The sequence below is a fragment of the Myotis davidii genome, unplaced genomic scaffold (assembly GCF_000327345.1).
Source record: "Myotis davidii unplaced genomic scaffold, ASM32734v1 scaffold281, whole genome shotgun sequence".
Taxonomy (NCBI): Eukaryota; Metazoa; Chordata; class Mammalia; order Chiroptera; family Vespertilionidae; genus Myotis; species Myotis davidii.
The window spans coordinates 7,159,065-7,165,352 of NW_006293784.1; the positions used below are offsets into that span (position 1 = coordinate 7,159,065).

The window sequence follows — 6,288 nt, forward strand, 5'->3', positions numbered from 1 at the left end:
GACTGGAATCGAACCGGGGATCCTTGAGTCCACAGGCTGATGCTCTATCCACTGAGCCAAACTGGTCAGGGCTACATGGCTGTTATTTTAGCTGTGAAAATGGGTGAGGTTACTTAGGAAAAGAGCATGAAGTGAGAATAGGAGGGTGGCGGGGGAGGGGGGGGCCTGGGAGTGCCAGACTTTTAGGGGAAGGCGTGGGAAGAGAAGTCCATGAAGAAAACTGAGAAGATAAGACCAAAGGGTAGGAGGTTTCTGGGAGAAAACAGTACCATCCATGTGCAGACACTGGGCCCCTGTACCACAATGTCCATCCTCTATCAAGCTCCTGCTAGATCTTTCTGCAGTCTATCTTCTCATGGCTATTTCTGATAATAATGCTACACCCATCTTTTATATGCTCTGCATTTACCTGCTAATCTTTACCAACGGGATGAAGTTTCCAATTACGCTGACTTCTATTTCCCTTTTAGAGTTCGGATGACTCAGCCACAGAGAGGCTCTGTGGTGTGTAAAACAGCTCACCCAGAAGCCGGGTTCCAGTTAGAACTCAGGCTGCTTTTCTCAAATGCCTGCTGTGGGAATGGCTGCAAATACCAGTCAGGTCAACAGGTCATGTTGCCCCACCAACAAGGAGGCCCCACAAGAGAGAATGATGGCATCAATATTGCTGAAAGGCCCAATATGGGAAGCAATGAGAAGGGCAGGGAGTAAGGCATCCCTGGAAGAGAGGAACATGAATAGCCTTGCTTTCCAGAGGAGGCCTCACCTGTGGTGGTCTGGTACCTGAAGATGGAAGAGAAATTCCCATTAGAGAGCCAGGCTAATGTCAGACAACTCTCTTCCAAGATATGACAGCATCCTTGGTCTTTGAGGGAGAGGAGAGGAAAGCTGCCAACTGAGGGGTAAGAAGGGCCTAACTCTTCAGTGTTGAGAACATTCCTTTCTAAAGTCTGGCAACACCATCAGGGTTACTGAAGACTGTATTTTTGGCCAGAGCAGAACGAGGAGCCCAATTCTGTCCCAGCTTCTGAGCAAAGGGAAGAAGGAGCCTTGATTTCTGGTCCCTGTGGAGCTGTAAGCATGCTCCTTGACCCTGGAACGTGTCCACAGTGGCCTCTGGGAGGGGCTCCATGCTCATGGGGAGCACATGTAGGACTTGGAAGGCACAGAGATGGCCTACTTTGGGGTAAAACACTCACTTACAAGGGTTCGATACAAACAGGAGGGACCAAATTTCTCCTCGCAGCTTCCGTGAGCTATGATGTTCATAGGTTCTATACAGCGCCTACTTTGCATCATTAAATAGCAGTTGGGTTCCGTGTCAAAAGCTGCCCTCTGTGTGCCTGCACAGTCCTTACAGCACGTCACATACTTGGTCAGGAATGCTGCCTGTAAGTCTCAGGACCTTAGAATGTGGGAGAGTCTTGGGGATTTGCTTTTCAAAGGCACCAGGCCTCTCAGCCTGTCTGAAAGAGGTAGCATAAATCTGGCCCCTTAAGACCTAGCTGTACAGGTCGTATTTTGGCATTTGAGAATAGAGAAAGTAAAGCAAATTTACTAAATCCTGGCCTCTAAGTCACATGAATTCAAGTGCCTAGAAAGTCAACGTTCAGAAAATAGTGACTCGTTTCCATGACAGCCATGCTGAAAAGCGTCCCAGCCCAACGTGTGGAGCTCTAACACTCCCTCTCCGCACTCCCCTTTATGACCCTCAGATGTGCTGTGTTCCCAGCCTTCTCACAAAGGCTCCTGACAGTTTCCTTTTTCTTAATAATTCTCAATAATTTTTTCTAATCTCATTCTGGGGAAGGCAGAGGTTCAAAGGAAAACAACTCAAAACCACAAACCAGCTATTTCAGAACAGGTAATATATTTCCTTCGCGATGGAGAAAAATATGTTTACATAATTTTCATCTAAAAAAAAAACTCCTTAGAAAAGGCAAACCGAGCATATTTCCATAGTCACTGGTCTGCTCCGCTCTTAATTGCTGTTTCTATCAAGGTTACTGGAGCCACGGCTCCTTTTTGACCTTTATCATGTCTGAATCCAAACCACCTGACAGTTTCAGTGACCTCTATATTTTTGTCCTAACATAATACCTCACATCATAGGTGTACCCAGTGAATTTGTAATGGTGAGGCCGAAGCTCATCTCAAAAGAAACAGACCTCCCATCTCTACCCTTCTCACACGGACAACTGCAACAAGAAACTCTCACTCTTAGGGCCAAAGCTATGGGCTTCCCTAGCCAGAAATCTGGAATGAAGTCCCCCAATGAAGTTGAATACAGATAAGCATAATGTTTAAACTGTGCAGGTGAGGAGAGAAGCCAGGGGTCTTTAAAAGGGAGGGTCAGCGAAGAGGATGGTCCACTGCCGTCCTGGCTGGCTCGCCTCCACTGGAATGTTCTACAGGTTCCCACACTCACCCTGCCCCACACTATCCCCCCAAACTCTTTCTCCTCCTATATACTCTTTGCTACAGATGACACCATGGGCTGCGCAAATGCCCCAGGCAGAAACGTGGGCATCATCCTAGATTCCACCGACTCCATCAGTCGACATTCCATTAGTGTACATTCCTTTCACCAAGATCCTGTGGTGAAAGGATCTCCTTTGCATTCTCCCTGCCAATGGCCTTGGTCTATTTTCCTTTTCTCCTCAATTACTGAAATTTCTTCCAGCTTTCAGTTGGCCTCCAAATCCAGAATCCCCCGTCCCCTTCTCACTTTTATTTATCCTCCACCCTGCTGCGAGGGTCCTATGTCTAATATGAAAATCTAAGCAGGTCATTCTGCTGCTGAAATTCCTCCAACAGCTTCTACCAACTTCAGGATACAAGCCAAAATCCTTCATGAAGCCTAGCATCTGGCTCTTCCCTCTACAGACCCCTTTCCCATGTGTCCTTAACACTCAAGCTATCGGACCTATTTGGCCAAGCTGTCCCATGCTCTCCCATTTGCTGTTCCCTCTGCCCTTCCCTCACCTCTTATACTTGGCTGACCTCTAATCATACTTGGGGACTCGGCTCCAGGCCTCTCCTCCTCTGGGAACTGTCCTTGACTTCCCTCCACTCGACTTAGGGCCCCTCTTGGTACCAACCCTGATCCAGAGCAAGTCTTCAAGACAAGATATTTTTCACAGCTGTGCACCTGCATCAGGCATGTTTTTTTCTCAGGTGATAGTGCGTCCCTTGAGGGTCCACCTCGGGATGCCATCAGCTAATTGCCATCAGCTAATTCTCTTCTGCCTCTGTCTCCCCAACAGCTAGTCCAAAGCCTCTCTCAGCAGGTGCTCAAAAAAGCCCACTGACTTGAATGAGGACAACACAAACCTGTTAATCTTTCTTCCCTTCTCTCTGCTTCCATGTCACATGGCCACCTCACCCGTCAACAGCCCTGGCCTTTGGATAAGTCTTCAGTTGCTGAGTCTCTACATTTCTGAGGACACGCCGCTAATACGAGGGCAAATGTGCTTATTCTACCACAAACGGGCTTCTCTTCCATATTTTCTCATCTTTCTAGGAAAATATGGAAATGTCTTCTTTTCCCCTCTTGGCCATCTGAAGGCTTTGCATGAGAGAAGAGGTAAGAGAGGTTCCACTCATGTGATGCTGAGGGAAAGGGGGATATTATCATTGAGTACCAACTCAGAGTCAAGACTTGTTCCCCTGGGAGAAGCCACAGTGACGTTTTTGCAAAGAACAAGGGCAACTGAATTTAGAAACCACAACCAGCATATTTAGTCCAAACATGTAAAAGCAGCAGCCTCCCCAGGGAATGTCAACAGGGAAAGCTTTCCTATTCCCATTCAGGATCTCACTTCTGCCCATTAATTTCTAGATGAGTAGATGATCCCATTCTTCCCGTGGCCTGAGACATTCCTCTGAGATCCCTGCCCCCAGGGCCAGCCAATCCGGGCTTTGGAGCTGACTGAAACCTTCAGAATGGCTATTTACTATAAAAGGAAAAACAAATCAAAGCCGGCAGATGATGCTGAGCCTCTGAGAGCAGGAGCTGGTCTACTTGGGAGAGAATTTAGTGAGAATCCCTGGCAGGGAGTGCTGATGCGGAGACAAAAAAAGGGTGAGATCGATGTTTATGAAAAAATAAAAAGAGCAAGAATGCTGGGCCGTGAGCTTTATTTCACACTTTTGACCCGAGAGGCACATTCCTCAGGGACAATTCATAGCCAAATCTGGCTGCTCTGTCTAGATGAAAAGGGAGAAACGGATGAACGCAGTGTTTCAGCAAGGTACGCACAAGCTGTTGGCAAGAACGATGAATTCACACTAAATTAAACTCAATTATGGTGACTTTTTATTCTTTCCCCAAGGTGTGGGGTGAGGGCTGACATGCGTCCCCTGGAGATTTGGAACTCCTCCAAATTCTACTATAGCTTCCTTGTTGTTCCCGTAACTGGGGCGTTTAAAAATTAGAAAAACAGCAATTAGCTGATGGCATCCCGAGGTGGACCAGCGAGCAGTGGGAAGGGGCTGACCCTCCAGCCAAAGGGCCTGCTCACAAGAAAAAAGAGCTGTGAATCGTGAGGAAGTGCTGGCTCTTTTTAAAAGCACTTCATCGGATTTCATATTTCATTTCTCAGAAAGTAGGAATTAAATTTGGAAATTTAAACCAGCATCTGCTCTTGGACCTGGGAATCAAATGACACCCTCCTGGGACAGGCCTGTTCAGGCCGCTTCTCCAGCACTGTCCCGGGAGGCCACCCCAGCGGTGGCCACCCTGTGAGGACCTGTCCAAGCAGGGTTGGGGGAGGGGCACTCAGGTTTCACAAACACTGGCCCCCAACTCGGGAATGCTGCTGTTTTCCGGGCATGGACCTTTCTACTGAGGATACACTTTCCCCACAAATAGAATCCTTCCTTAACTCCCATGTTCCGTCCTTCAAATATGTTTTGCCCTTTTGTTTGCTGAGGGCTTTATACTGTACATCCCAATCCAGTGCTTTAGGAGAAGAACAGTTCAATAGGTCAGCAGATGGCGGGCACACACGGGAGAGAGTCGCCCCGTCACCAGTAGCCCTCTGGCCGATAAAGAAAATCCTGGATGTCAGATCTTGTCTGTCATTTTTCTGATGGAAGAAGCTCCAGGAGACAATTCTCATCAACTCTAAAGGAAGGCACTGAAGAAGCGTAGACAGTATATGGGATAGACCTTGAACTCTGGAATATTTTGGCTTTTATTCTAAAACAGGGATAGGACATTTATGTAAATTTTCTTTCATTTATTTCTCTTTAAAAACATGCTCTCTTTACTCATTTCTCAGCTCAAAAGGCCAGCACACCATGAGCAAGTACACCTTTGCCTACTTTGAGAGAATGTCTGAGGTGTGCGGAAGGCTTCCAAAAGAAGAAAAAAAGAAAGAAAACGAAGGGGGAGTAAAAGGACGAAAGGAAGAAAAGCAAACAAACCTCTCGTACAGAGCTGTGCGACCAGCATTCCTCTCAGGGAGAGTCTGTATCCTGGTGGGCGGCCTTCTCACAGACCTTCCTCACCCTCCAATACAAAGACGAGGCCTCCTTCCCAGTCACCAGCTAGAACCACACAGGCAACTGCTTGGAAACATGCCCTCTGCACACTCCACTTCGCCTGGAAAAGTCTGGTCCGGAGCAGCGGCTGCCTCTGCCCGCCTTGGCCCCTCAGGCACTTCGCTGCCCCAGGGACAGCTGCCCTGCTGGCTAACCCAAGGCACGGCCGAGCCTCACCTGCGACCCCTCCCCTGGGCCTCAGCTGCGTGAGCACAAAACCATGAAGCATAAGATCAGAAATGGGTTTTGCTACATCTCCAAAATGATGGCACATTTCCCTGAGAACTGTGTGTGAGAGAGAGGGGACACATAGCCCCTTCATGCCCAAATGAGCCATTGTAAACGCTTTTACAATGAGCCTGTAAACACGTTTAAAGACCCAATGATATCCTTACAGGAAAACATCAGGACACGCCCCGCATGCTCTGGACACTCAGCACAGGGCCCACCGGGGATGGGGTGGGCAGCGCTTCCCACCGGCTTCATTCCATTTCCAGTCTGGTCCTTTCTTACAACTGGCACCTTTCCGGGTAGTTGTGGGTAGCTCTCTGGGCCAGGCTTCCGTGGCAGGGAGGGGACCCTGTACAGAGCCTCCTATGTCAACACTGACCCTTTTCACGGGAAAGATGAGAAACAGCAAAACCTCAGGACGACTAAAGCCAGCAAAGGGGGTGTTCTCAGAGCCTCCCCTCAGCCTCCCAGTCCCAGACTGTTTCTCCCTCCTCAGTTGTCTTGTGTGTG

At 48.4% G+C, this 6,288-nt stretch overlaps 1 protein-coding gene across 2 annotated transcripts in view; it reads right to left on the reverse strand.

The window, feature by feature from the left end:
* SAMD4A (sterile alpha motif domain containing 4A) overlaps positions 1-6,288 on the reverse strand; it is an 82,695-nt gene that overhangs the window by 43,259 nt on the left and 33,148 nt on the right. The gene's annotated exons all lie outside the window — the stretch shown is intronic.